Source organism: Anomaloglossus baeobatrachus, chromosome 5, assembly GCF_048569485.1.
Source record: "Anomaloglossus baeobatrachus isolate aAnoBae1 chromosome 5, aAnoBae1.hap1, whole genome shotgun sequence".
NCBI lineage: Eukaryota > Metazoa > Chordata > Amphibia > Anura > Aromobatidae > Anomaloglossus > Anomaloglossus baeobatrachus.
In genome coordinates, this window is record NC_134357.1 from 265,230,552 (window position 1) to 265,243,925 (window position 13,374).

Below are 13,374 nucleotides of genomic sequence, written 5' to 3' on the forward strand. Positions count from 1 at the left end.
GGATCGGTTCGTGCACTCCCTTCCGAGACCGATACAGACATGGGTTGCCCAGGGTGATCCCCAGAATGCTGACGACCTGGTCGGTTTGGTCGAGCGATACCAGGTGGTAGAGGGGTCGTTGGGGAAGCCACAGAACTCACCCTCTACATACTGGGGTTCCCAACAGGGGATGGATACCCAAAAAGGGGCAGGACGTTCAAGGGCAAAGGGGGCGCCGGAGCTAGTACCGAAGGTTTCAACTGGGGACATAATTTGCTTTAGATGCCATGGCCCAGGTCATATTGCTGCCCGTTGTCCCCTGACCACCGAACAGATGGAATGTAACTTAGGTCGGCGGTGCTCCTATTACGCATATCCTGCCTGCAGTGTGGACTGTCCCTCCAGTGAGGGGCCACAAGCATGTCCGGTAAAGGTAGATGGGGTGCGAATGACTGGTCTATTAGACTCGGGGAGTTTGGTGACCCTGATAAGGGCCACACCCCCGCTGAACTTGATCCCAGGAAAGCGGATTGGAGTCCGCTGTATCCACGGGGATGCGAAAGACTATCCTGTGGCCAGAGTGATTATTGAGACGATGCAAGGTTCTGATTCACACGAAATGGGCGTGGTCCCAAACTTGTTGCACCCCATTATCCTTGGTCGAGACTTTTCCTTATTTTGGGACTTGTGGGGGAAGGCTCGTAGCAAAGCCAGATCGCTCCAAACGAAGCCCCACCACAGCCGGTGTCTGACTGTTTCCCTTTGTGTGTGCTTGTGGGTGATGAGGAGACAACGTCTCCTGAACCAGATGTTCCTGAGTTAGGGGTGAGCATAGAAAACTTTGGGTCTGCCCAGCATAGGGACCTAGCTCTGAGGGAAGCATTCAATAGTGTAACAGTCATAAATGGCATAGCTCAGGAGCCCGGAGCTGACACTAGATATCCATATTTCATGATGGGCGGGGATTTGTTGTACCAGGTCACAAAGATAGAAGAGGAAACAATTGAGCAGCTGCTAGTCCCAGGGCCCTATAGGCGGAAAGTGTTGGACTTAGCCCATTCACATATCTTGGGTGGCCACCTGGGCGTAGATAAAACGCAAGAAAGGATTACTAGAAGGTTTTTCTGGCCCGGATGTTACCGTGAGAAAAGGGAGTATTGCAGGTCCTGTCCCACCTGCCAGCTAACCGCTCCAACTTCTCATTTCCGCAGTCCCCTAGTGCCGTTACCCATCATAGAAGTTCCGTTTGAGAGAATTGCCATGGACTTGGTAGGTCCTCTTGTCAAGTCTGCTCGTGGGCACCAATATATATTGGTGGTCCTCGATTATGCAACACGCTACCCGGAAGCAGTGCCCCTGAGAAACTCGTCGGCCAAAAGTATAGCCCGTGAGTTGGTTCACATCTTTGCCCGGACAGGGATACCAAAGGAGGTCCTGACTGACCAAGGGACCCCTTTCATGAGCAAGGTGATGCGGGAGTTGTGTAAAATCCTCCAGATTAATCAATTGAAGACGTCGGTTTAACATCCGCAGATGGATGGTCTAGTGGAAAGGTTTAACAAGACATTAAAGAATATGCTCAAAAAGGTAATTGAGAAGGATGGCCGCGACTGGGACTGCCTGCTACCGTATTTACTATTTTCTATCCGGGAGGTTCCATATGCCTCTACTGGCTTCTCTCCATTTGAACTCCTGTATGGCCGACACCCCCGGGGACTCTTAGATGTAGCCAAGGAGACCTGGGAAGCCGAAGTGACCCCCTACCGAAGCGTCATTGAACACGTCGCCCAGATGCAGGAGAGGATGGCTAAGGTAATACCCATCGTAAAAGAGCACCTCCTCCAGGCACAAGAAGCTCAAGCGAGGATCTACAATCGGTCTGCCAGAGTGAGACAATGCAGCCCCGTAGACAGGGTACTCGTGCTGATTTCGACAGTGGAGAGTAAGTTTCTGGCCAAATGGCAGGGCCCATATGAAATAGTAGAAAAACTGGGAGAAGTGAACTACAAAGTACATCAACCCAGGAAGCGGAAACCCTATCAAATCTACCACATTAACCTTATCAAGCCATGGCAATACAGGGAATCCCGGGAAACCTCATGTTTGGTGGCCAAGCCAGAAGATAACATTGAAGATGTAATCGTGGCAGAGTCGCTGTCGAAAGCCCAAAAACAGCAATGTCGAGAGTTACTTCAGCAGAACAGAGACCTGTTCTCGGACCTACCTGGATGTACCCAGGTAATAGAACATGAGGTTCTGACGGAACCCACGTGCGGGTGAACATAAAACCCTATCGAATTCCTGAGGCTCGGCGAGAGGCGATCTCCAAAGAGGTGAAACGAATGCTGAAACTAGGAGTCATCGAGGAGTCCAAGAGTGGTTGGTCCAGTCCAATTGTCCTTGTGCCGAAGCCAGATGGGGAATGGAGATTTTGTAACGATTATCGGAAGCTGAACGAAGTCTCCAAGTTTGATGCATATCCGATGCCTCGTGTCGACGAGCTGATTGAGAGGTTGGGCCCGGCACGGTATATAACCACCCTGGATCTGACAAAAGGATATTGGCAAATTCCCATGTCACAAAATGCCAAAGAGAAGACAGCCTTCTCTACGCCTGACGGATACTTCCAATACACCCGGATGCCGTTTGGACTGCAGGGAGCCCCGGCCACCTTTCAGAGGGCCATGGACCAGATCTTGGCACCCCATAAGGATTACGCAGCGGCATATTTGGACGACATTGTGATCTTTAGCCCTGATTGGGGAAGCCATCTGGGAAAGGTCCAGGCGGTGTTTGATGCACTGAGGAAGGCGGGGTTTTCTATAAATCCGAAAAAGTGTGCCATGGGAAAAGAAGAGGCCAAGTATGTAGGCTATGTGGTAGGTAGAGGTGTAATTAAACCCCAAATCAACAAAGTGGATGCAATCCAGAACTGGCCAAGACCGCTTTCGAAAAAGCAGGTCAGGGCCTTTCTAGGAATCGTAGGTTACTATAGAAGATTTGATTTATTCCCAACTTTGCCGTGGTAGCTGCACCTCTGACTGACCTCCTTAAGGGGACGAAATCAGCTATGGCCAAGTGGACCTCAGAGGCGGAAACGGCATTCCAGGAATTGAAAGTAGTTTTGTGTAAACAACCGGTCCTAGTGGCACCCGACTTCAAGAGGGAGTTCATGGTCCAGACGGATGCCTCAGAAGTTGGATTGGGAGCGGTCCTGTCTCAGGAATTACACGGAGAAGAACATCCCATTCTTTACCTGAGTAGAAAACTGTCGCCTTGTGAGAAGAATTATTCTATCGCTAGAAAAAGAATGTTTAGCCATAAAGTGGGCGGTGGACACCTTACGATACTACCTGCTGGGTAGGCAGTTTCGGCTGACCTCGGATCATGCCCCGCTCAGGTGGATGAGGGAGAAAAAGGGTAGGATTGCCAGAGTTACTCGTTGGTTTCTAGCCCTGCAGGATTATAGCTTCCATGTTGAACATAGAGCTGGGCGGCTGCATGGTAATGCTGATGCCCTATCGAGACTCCCTTGTTTAGTGGTAGAAGGTGCCAAGCCCCACTGCTTTGGGCAGAGGGGGGAGGTGTGTAACAGGGTTACTGGTCCTATAGTCGATGGGAGGTATGTGTCGCAGAGATGGTTATCCTCTGTAATATAAGCCCGGGAGTAAGCTCCAGTACATGTAGTGCTGGGAGAATATTAGGAGAATATTAGGGCCGGGTTTTACGAGCAGCCGGAGAGATAGGTGGGTCTGGCTGCTCACATACCTCCACTTCTGGGTCTGGTTGTGGATATAAAAGGAGACCAGGAGTCTCATAGGGTGTCTGTGTTTGGGGATTGCTGGACTCTAAGGGTACTTTCACACATCCGGTTTGAGCACTGCGGCTCACTCCAGCTGTGAAAACTATGCAACGGATGCGGCGAAAACACCGCATCCTTTGCATAAGTTTTTACATGCGGCCCGTCCGTTTTTTTCCGGTTGCGGCATGCTACTGAGCATGCGCAGTGGAAAAAAACGCATGCGGCGAGCGGATGCGTTTTTTTCCGCATCGCGCCGCATCCGGCCTCCATAGGTATGCATTGAAATATGCGCCGCAGCGGCCGGATGCGGCGCGATGCGGTGTTTTTTGCCGGAGCAAAAAACGTTGCAGGGAATGTTCGATCCGGCCGCGGCATCGGCTAAATCTGCCGCATGCGGCAAAAACCGGACCGAACGCAAGCCCCTGCGGCACAATACGGCACTAATGTAAGTCTATGCAAAAAAAACCCGCAACCGGCGTTACAAAAGCCGGTTGCGGTTTTTCTGCAGAACGCCGTATTGTGCCGCAGAGCAAAAATCCGGATGTGTGAAAGTAGCCTTACAGAGAGGAGCTCTGTGTGAAAGTGGACTGTTTATGCCGAGCGGGCACGCCCGCAGTGACACGGACTTATTGGGGGGTTTTTTTTTGTTGTTTTATACCTTTGTGGCCGAAAAGGCTTGCTTTATGTTTCTGCTGAAGCAGGTTATAAGACTTTTAAAATAAACCTGCTGGACTTTTCTAATGAAACCGTTCCTGTCCTTACCTCAACACGCAGCCAAGTGAGTAGCCTTGTTACAACACCAAACATGAATAGGTTTACTTTTCTCTAAGGGGTTAAAAAAATCAGATGTTTGTCCGAAAAAAGTGGCACATGTTTTGCACCATATTCCGTGACCTGTAGCGTTCTTATTTTTCAGGATCTATGGCTCAGAGACGGCTTACTTTTTGCGTTGTGAGCTGACGTTTCTAATGGTACCATTCTTGCCCAGATGCTACGTTTTGATCGCCTGTTATTGCATTTTGCGCAAAATTTGTGGTGACCAAACAACGTAATTTTGGCGTTTGGAATTTTTTTGCCGCTACGCCGTTTACCAATTGATTTTATATTTTGCTAGATCGTGCATTTCTGAACGTGGCAATACCAAATGTGTATATATTTATTTTTTTTTTCACCCTTTAATTTTCAATGGGGCGATTTTTCAATGGGGGTAATTTGAACTTTTAGGGGGGTTTATTCTTAATTTTTCAAAACCTTTTTTTTTTTTTTTTTTAAATAGTCCCCATGGGTCTGATCGCTGGTTTCTTTCACACGATCAGAGCAGCATCGCTCAGATAGGGAGAAAAGCTCATCTCTTGTAATAAGCAGCACTCGGCTGTTTCTTACAGGACCTTAGGGGTACTTTGCACGTTGCGACATTGCTACTGCAATATCGTCGGGGTCAAATCGAAAGTGACGCACATCCGGCGCCAGTAACGACGTCGCAACGTGTAAAGCCTAGATGCACCGATAAACGATCGCAAAAGCGTCGTAAATTGGTGATCTGTGTAATGTCGGTCATTTTCATAATTTCGCTGCAGCGACAGGTACGATGTTGTTCCTCGTTCCTGCGGCAGCACACATCGCTGTGTATGAAGCCGCAGGAGCGAGGAACATCTCCTTACCTGCGTCCCACCGGCTATGCGGAAGGAAGGAGGTGGGCAGGATGTTTACGTCCCGCTCATCTCCGCCCCTCCGCTTCTATTGGCCGTGTGACGTCGCTGTGACACCGAACGAACCGTCCCCTTAGGAAGGAGGCGGGTCGCCGGCAACAGTGACGTTGCAGGGCAGGTAAGTGCATGTGAAGCTGCCGTAGCGCTAATGTTCGCTACGGCAGCTATCACAAGAGATCGCATCTGTGACGGGGGCGGGTACTATCGCGCTCGGCATCGCTACAATCGGCTAGCAATATCGCAGCGTGCAAAGTACCCCTAAGTCACGTTAGCTACAGGAGTCATCATATGACCCTGTGCTACCATAACAATCATCGGATCCACGTGATCATGTCATGTGACTTCTGGTGTCGGTCTGTAAGTAAAGTTTTAGCACGATCGGTATGAGATTCCACTCGTGCCAGGCAGGCACACGTCAGCTGTACAAATCAGCTGACATGTGTGCTGCTTGCAGCAGCCCGCGGGGACTAAAGCGGGCTTTACACGCTACGAGATCGCTACAGCGATCTCGTTGGGGTCATGGATTTTGTGACGCACACCCGGCCGCTGTAGCGATCTCGTTGTGTGTGACTCCTAGGAGCGATTTTGGATCGTTGCAAAAATGTCCAAAATCGATCCTCGTTGACATGGGGGTCCTTTCGCAATTATCGCTGCTGTCGCTTGGGCGAAGTTGATCCTCGTCCCTGCGGTTGCACACATCGCTACGTGTGACGCCGCAGGAACGAGGAACATCTCCTTACCTGCCACACGCCAGCAATGAGGAAGGAAGAAGGTGGGAGGGATATTCGTCCCGCTCATCTCCGCCCCTCCGCTTTGATTGGGCGGCCGCTTAGTGACGTCGCTGTGACGCCGAAAGGAGGTGGTTTGCTGGTAACAGCGACGTCGCCGAGCAGGTAAGTACGTGTGATGCTGCCGTAGCGATAATGTTCGTTACGGCAGCGATCTTCACATATCGGAATAACGATATCGGCGGGTACTATCACGCTCGCCATCGTAGCATGTAAAGCCACCCTAACACTATGACCGTTAGGACGTAATATTACCACCCACAGTCGTTAAGGGGTTAATATGCCTGATGCTGATGATTACTCTTTAGCCCCTTCACACCATGGCCATTTTTTGTTTTTTCCTCCCCTTGTTCAGTCATAGCTTTTTTATTTCTCCATCCTGAGAGCTTGTCTTTTGTAGGACGAGTTGTCCTTTTGAATTACTTCATTTATTTGGCCTCAAATTTTACTGGACAAGGAGAAAAATATTCCAAGTGCGGTGAAATTGCAAAAAAAAAAAAAAAAATGTGCAATTGCACAAAGGTTTATTTTATTTTTATTTATTTAATCAGATAATTTTTATTTAAAGTAAGACAAACGGTACAGAGCAAATAAAGAGACCACGTAAGACATATACATTTGTATCATAATACACTAAATGGCACAATATTACTATGGGAAGGCCTCCCATATGATGACAGGTTGAAAAAGTTAGATATGTTTAGCTTAGAAAAAAAGACGTCTCAGAGGAGATCTCATTTATATGTATAAATACATGTGTGGTCAATATAAAGGACTGGCGCATGACTTATTTCTTCCAAAGACAATACTAAAGGGTACTTTACACACTGCGACATCGCTAGCGATCTCATTAGCGATGTGAAATTCTGGTTCGCAAGTGCGATCTTTCGAGATCGCACATAGGTCATTTTACGCATGTGCGATCTCGAAAGACCGCACTTGCGATCTAGAATTTCACATCGCTATTGAGATCGCTAGCGATGTCGCAGTGTGTAAAGTACCCTTAAGGCCAGGGGGCACTCACTGCGAGTGGAAGAAAAGCGATTCTGACAGCTAAATAGGAAAGGGTTCTTTACAGTTAGAGCGGTCAGACTGTGGAATGCCCTACCACAAGAGGTAGTAATGGCAGACACTATAAGGCCTTGTGCCCACAGGGCGTTTTTACAGCGTTTTTTCTAGCGTTTTTCATTGCTTTTTTTAATCAATAAAAGCAAGGAAAAAGCATCCCAGCAAAGTCTATGAGAATCAGGACTTGCTGTGCCCACGTTGCTTCTTTTTCAGTTGCTTTTTTTCTTGCTGAAAAAGAATCAACATGTCAATTGTTTTAGCGTTTTTTCCTGCTTTTTTCCCCAATTGACTTCAATGGAGTCAGGGAAAAAAGCAAGAAAAAACGCATGTGTAATGCCCACGTTGCTTTATATTTTATGCGTTTGGGCGTTTTTAGGGAGAAAAGAAAGCTATGGCTATGTAGATTCCTTCATAGAAGAAAGCCACATAGCCAGCGTCGGGAGCTGTTATCTTATCTCCCATTGTTTAGCGCGACACCTCTGCAGGGACCCCCGCTGACGTCACAAGGTAAAGAGTTCATCACAGCGGGGGATCTCCAGGAAATCCCACAGTAATCCCCCTGTATGAATTGTATTCACCTTGTGACATCCCTGAACTTATACAGCGAGGTGTCGCGGTAAACAATGCATGGACCGCCGCTGATGTCACAATGTAAAGAGTTCATCCCAGCGGGGATCGCCAGGAATGTGGGCGGCATTGCTCGGTAATCCCCCTGCATGAACTGTATTCACATTGTGACATCCCGAACTTCTCTGCAGTGACGTGTGGCATTAAACAATGCAGGGACCCCCGCTGACGTCACAAGGTGAATAGTTCATCCCAGCGGGGGATCTCCAGGAAAGCCCCCGGTAATTCTCCAGCATGAATTGTATTCACCTCCTGACATCCCCGGACTTCCCTGCAAAGAGATGTCGCGGTAAAACACCGCAAGAATACTGAATGCCTGGTGCACAGCCTATGCCACATAAATGCAGGCAACCCCCGCTGACGTCAAGGTGAACCCCGAAAAACCCCGGTGATCCTCCTGCATGAACTGTGTTCACCTTTTGCCATGCACCAGACATTCAGTATTCTTGCAGTGTTTTACCAACACCACTCTACAGGGAGGTCCGGGGATGTCACAAGTTGAATACAGTTCATGTAGGAGATCCGCCGCTGGAATTAACTCTTCACCTTACTCACCTCTCTGCAGTCTCCTGGGTCACGTCCGATGGGCTCCAGGACCTGCCGGTAAGCAGCTGATTGTTTACGTCCAGCGGTGAAAAGCCTGCCGGCTTTTTAACTACCAGATGATGAATCAGCTGATCTTCCCTGGACGTAAACGATCGGATGATGCTATTAGGTGATAGCATCAGCTGCTTACCAGCGGGTCCTGGAGCCCATGAGACTTTTAGACAATCAGCTGATGTGTAATCTGTTTCAGGTCCTTGAACCTGTGTCAGGTTCAAAGACCTGAATCCAATATCATCTGATCAGAAGGTAAACCGATCAGATGATGTGTCATCATCTGATCAGTTTGCCTTTCAATCAGATGATATTGGATCCGGATTGGACATCCCGGGACCCTCGACCCAGGACTACGGCGGAGGGGGGTTCTTTAGTTCAATAAAGATGGAGTCACTAATTGTGTTGTGTTTTATTTCTAATAAAAATATTTTTCTCTGTGTTGTGTTTTTTTTATCTTTACTTGAAATTCATGGCGGCTATGTCTAATATTGGCGTGACACCATGAATTTCAGGCTTAGGGCCAGCTGATAATACAAAGCTGTCCCTAACCCCATTATTACCCAGTGAGCCACCCGATACCAGGGCTGCTGGAAGAGTTGGATACAGCACCAGAAGATGGCGCTTCCTATGAATGCGCCATTTTCTGGGGCAGCTGCGGACTGCAATTCGCAGTGGGGGGGCCCAGAAAGCTTGGGCCACCCTGTACTGCGGATTCCAGTCCCCAGCTGCCTAGTTGTACCTGGCTGGACACATAAATTGGGCGAAGCCCATGTCGTTTTTTTTTTTTAATTATTTTATGAAATTCATGAAATAATTAAAAAAAGGGCTTCCCTATATTTTTGGTTCCCAGCTGGGTACAAATAGGCAGCTGGGGGTTGGAGGCCACCCGTACCTGCCTGCTGTACCTGGCTGGCATACAAAAATATGGCGAAGCCCATGTCGATTTTTTTTTAATTCATTAAAAAAAAACCAAACACATAACCCAAAAGGGTTAGGGGTAAAAAAAAATGCTTAGGCTCTCGCTGCATTTTCTATTGCTAGGGTAACTTAAACAGCTACTGGCTGCTAACCCCTCCTGCTTGGTGTTACCTTCACTGGCAATGAAAAATCCAGGGAAGCCCTTTTTCCTTGAGTTTTTTTGCCAAAAATCTAAAAAAAATGACGTGGGCTTCGCCCAATTTTTGTGTCCAGCCAGGTACAACCAGACAGCTAGGGACTGGAATCTGCAGCGCAGAGTGGCCCAAACTTTCTGGGCCCCCTGCTGCGTATTGCAGTCTGCAGCTGCCCCAGAAAATGGTGCTTTCATAGAAGTGCCATCTTTTGGCGCTGTGTCCAACTCTCCCAGCGGACCTGGTGTCGGGTCGCACGCTGGGTAATAAGGGGTTAATACCAGCTTTGTTTTACCAGCTGGTATTAAGTCCGAGATTCTTATTGTCAGGCCAAGTTTGACCCGGCCATTTAGAATCTCCAATGAAGGGTTACACCACACAGAAAAAAACACTTTATTAGAAATAAATACACAGACACAGTTAGGGACTCCATCTTTATTACTCCCTCTCACCCCTCCTCGATCCTGATCTTCTGTCACCGATCTAGCTCTGCTACATCAGGAAGCACGGGGGAGCAAGAACGCTTCTGCTCCTCGTGCTGTCTAATCACTCAATGAGTGAGCAGAGACTGCGGGTTGGTAAGCGGTGACATCACCGCTGCCACCGTTGCCATAGTAACCTAATGAGCGAGTTACTATAGCAACAGTGATCTCTGAGTACCTGATTCCCGGCGCCGCTATTCACCTGCATGAGGTGGTGAATACCGGCGCTGGTAAACGATCTAATGGATCATCATTTTCCTGTCACTTTTATTCCAAAATGGAGATTGAAGAAAATGGGTTGAAGAAGGAAATGATATCAGAACACCTTTATTTTCATATCCAACTTTAATGAGCTGAAACAAGCATTCAATAGTAACAAAAAAAGCATGAAAAGAAGCATGAAAAAAAGCAGGAAAAAAAGCATGAAAGCATGAAAAAAAGCAGGAAAAAAAGCATGAAAAGAAGCATGAAAAGAAGCATGAAAAGAAGCATGAAAAAAAGCAAGAAAAAAAGCATGAAAAGAAGCAAGAAAAGAAGCATGAAAGCATGAAAAGAAGCATGAAAAAAAGCATGAAAGCATGAAAAGAAGCACAGAAAAAAGCAGCTTTTTTTGTGCTGAAAAAAAAGCAGCGTGGGCACAGGGCCTAACAGCTTTCAAAAAAGGGCTGGATGATTTCCTCAGTACACACAACATTGTTGGTTATAAGTGACTTAAGGCCCTGTCACACACAGAGATAAATCTGTGGTAGATCTGTGGTTGCAGTGAAATTGTGGACAATCAGTGCCAGGTTTGTGGCTGTGTACAAATGGAACAATATGTCCATGATTTCACTGCAACCACAGATCTGCCAAACATTTATCTCTGTGTGACGGGGCCTTTAGGGACAAAATGTAGAACTGGTGGATGAGGGTTGGACTAGATGGACCTGGGGCTTTTTTCAACCTATGTAACTCAGGATAACAGATCCACCCTCCGTACAATTTTGAGTCGCTGTCTTGGTTTTCCATAACAAAAACTGTTAAACAATGTAACTGTATTAAATTAATGAAAAAGATTAGAGATAAGGTTTAGTGACAGTACATCTGTCCAGCTTAGCAATCGTTTGCCAGCCTCATCACTCCATAACATTTCCCTGCCCATGTCCACCTCTCTCGACAGTCAAAACGTTCCCTCACAATATCTCCTCGCAGTGCCCTTCAGGGGTCTATAATAACATATGGATTAGCCGTACCCCCAACTCCGAGGTGGCTTCCCTTATTGCAGGTATAACAGACGATCCAGCACACATCCTGGACTGGATTTTTATTTACAATGTTCACTATATGCTAAAACTGACCTGGCATTATGATTCTCCAGGTCAGTACGAGTTTGTAGATAACAAAAAAACCTATATATTTTTGGTAAAAAAAAAATTCAGACGTTTACAAAAGCTTTTAGCGCTATTTTCCGAGATCTGTAATGTTTTTATTTTTCGGGATCTGGAGATCAGGGACGGCTTATTTTTTGCATCTGAGCTGACGTTTTTACTGATAACTGTTTGGCTAGATATGATTTTTATTTGCATATTACGGTATTTTATTGCAATGTTGTAGTGGCTTATGTAAATAAATACGGAATTTTGGCGCTTTGATCTTTTTTTTTTTCTTCAAGCTGCTTCTTGATCGGATTGATTTATTTTATATTTTGATAGATCGCACCTTTCTGAACCCGGCGATACCAAATATGTGTTTTGGCTTTTAAAGGTGGTGGTGTTGAGGGGAGGAGGGGTGATTTGAACTTGTGTTTTTTTTTTTAATTCTTTTCATATCTTTTTTACTTTTTAATTGTATTTACGGGTCCTTTTAGGGGACGTGAAGCTGTGATCATCTAATCTCTTGCACTGTACAGAGCCATGCATCAGCATGGCTCTGTACAGCAGAAATCCCAATCACGCAGGGGCACGGCAGACACCGCAGGGGCACGGCAGACACCGCAGGGGCACGGCAGACACCGCAGGGGCACGGCAGACACAGCAGGGGCACGGCAGACACAGCAGGGGCACGGCAGACACAGCAGGGGCACGGCAGACAGCAGTCGGTACTGAAAAATGAGACCGTCACAAAAACAAAAATTGGCTGCGACACAAAGGGGTTAATATTTACTGCTTGCTTATCCAATAATGTAACCAGAATGGTATTTAAAGGCGTAAGACGCCCCTAATTATCTCCCAAGCCTGTGCCTCCTAGTGAATGTGGCACATCTGACAGCTGCTGTGACTCCACTCCTGCCACCATAAATCCTGGATCTGTGGCAATACCCCTCCCCAGAGGGCGCCACGCCACATACACCACAACTCTGAAGCACACGTCTGAGCAGCCGCTTGGATCTTTTCTGGAGCGATGGAGCAGAGCCGGTGTGCCAATGAAGCCTAAAGCCTTGATGGCCACTTCTCAGGTCATAGCCAAGTCCATGGAGGAGTGGCCATAAGCCATTGCTCTGCACAATACAAACCTCTATGACCACTAATGCCCCCATTAGATATTAGTCTCCATGTGCTAACCACCACATAGCCCCAGCGCCCACACAAGGAAGCCAGTTGTCATGGCAACCAATAACAGTAGCCTACAGTGGAGCAGAAGCTGCAGGACGTATGTATCGGGAATATCCCGCTCCGCCGCTTCCTTACTTCTCCACCGTACACTGTACAATGCAGGGGGAGGAAATACTCAATGGCGGATAAAGGAGACTGTGGGCACAATTACACAGGGACACGTACACTGAGCACTCACAGAGCTGCAGGCGACTTCCCCGGAAGTAATCCCGCCTCAGCTGCGCCGCTCCGGCTCCATACCGACATCTTCCGCCCTCTGTGCACCACGTGACCTGCTACTGCCGCCTGATTGGCTTCTCAAGAGACCACTGCAAAAAGTCCTGTGCCCGATTCCGCAGGAAAAACAGGACGTGTCTATAATTAGATATATGAAGTGTGATTATGGGCCAGCTCAGTTCTGTTGGGGCCAGTATTGTATGGGCCAGTTCAGTTCTGTTGGGGCCAATTATATATGGGCCAGCTCAGTTCTGATGAGGCCAGTTATATATGGGCCAGTTCAGTTCTGTTGGGGCCAGTTATATATGGGCCAGTTCAGTTCTGTTGGGGCCAGTTATATATGGGCCAGCTGTGAGGAAATTTATCACATCAGCCAGTTGAATCCCCTTAGGGCCAGGTGATT

General features: G+C 47.6%; 1 protein-coding gene across 3 annotated transcripts in view; it reads right to left on the minus strand.

Annotated features, from left to right (window-relative positions):
• Positions 1-12,992, minus strand: part of LOC142311209 (uncharacterized) — a 62,378-nt gene extending 49,386 nt beyond the window's left edge. For 2 of the 3 annotated variants that reach the window (XM_075349408.1, XM_075349406.1), the window contains exon 1: positions 12,934-12,992. The gene's annotated coding sequence lies outside the window, so the exon portion shown is untranslated. Of the gene's footprint in view, positions 1-12,920 lie in introns of all 3 variants that reach the window. The other variant, XM_075349407.1, reaches the window with a different exon arrangement.
• Positions 12,993-13,374: the final 382 nt, after the last annotated feature.